The following is a 1,414-nucleotide window of genomic DNA, read 5'->3' on the forward strand; positions in this document are numbered from 1 at the left end:
TCTTCTCTGATATCCATAATCAATCCTTGCATGCATAATCTCATTCTCATTACTTTAGAAATGAGGAAATTACTTTTTTAAACAAGTTACAACCAAGCAATTAGATTGGCATGTTACAACTTCTCCAATGCATAAATAAATAAATAAACCCATGCTAAGCCATGGATACCTTCTTAAGAAAATATACAATAGCTACAATTCATAAGATACATGTCAAGATTCATAATATCGCTGACCACATTAATTAACATGCTACACCATCATATCAGCTACCAAAACAATATTCCAAATGATCCAAAAAACTAAACATATGTGCCAATCCAAGTCTTCTACCATGCATTATGCACACAACCTTAACTCGAACTTTCATATATGTTATACTCAAAATTTTGAAATTGACTCTACCATGATTCATTGTCACTGGCCTGCAACCAATCTTCACCAAAAAAATATATAACTTACTCAAATCAACACATAAAGATTTGTTATCATAGACATAAGATCTAATCATCCTACAACACAAATACATGCTTGTATACTTGGGACTATTGTGGATTGTGTTGATCAATAGCATGAAACATATATAATTTGAATCTAAGTAACCTCATTTTTTAACTATAGAACATATCTTGACATCAATGGAAAAATCTATAATCAAACTATTACATCAACAACAATTCCAACTCAACATTCTCTCATAATCTCAATAGTAAACACCTTGCTAAGGTGTAGAATTTGTGCATTTATTTTAGTCTGTTTCTATTATTTCATACATTTGAGTACTTAGTTACTGATGACACTTATTAAAAAGATGTGATCCTTTTAATTGTTTTATTCGAACAATATTTTTTGTGTGCATATGCCCTATTACCATGTGTTTCCAATTTCACATGCTTCCCATTTTAAAACCTAATTTTGTACATATTTTTTTAATCCTTATGATCATATTAACTTGTTATTATAATGTGAACCATTTTTACCTCAAGTAGGGTGAATTGTAAAGAGAGGGTTGTAAATATTGTGTCTCACATTGAAAATCACCTTAGTCATGCTAACTAGGCCACAAATTAGAGTTGGAGTTTTTAATTATGATTTTTAGTAAGATTCTTAATTCAAAGTCAATCTAGTTTGACTTTTGAGCCTTGAAATCACTTGGAGAGGTATAAGTATAAACTTACCTCACTTTTTGGGATCCATCTCCAAGCATTCATGATCAATCTCTTACATCTTTCAAGTCAAGAATTCAAGAATTAATCAAGCAATAAGCATGGAATATATAGTGTTCTCTTGATACCTTTACATTATTTAGTTAGTCCTCAACTTTAAGACTCTTCTACGATATGTGTTACCCTAAAATTTACATGTCTAAAGTCTATATAATATAACCAACTTGAGTTTTTATTAGCATACCCTA

The sequence above is a fragment of the Cupressus sempervirens genome, chromosome 11 (assembly GCF_028749045.1).
Source record: "Cupressus sempervirens isolate cs-2001-9-10 chromosome 11, ASM2874904v1, whole genome shotgun sequence".
NCBI lineage: Eukaryota > Viridiplantae > Streptophyta > Pinopsida > Cupressales > Cupressaceae > Cupressus > Cupressus sempervirens.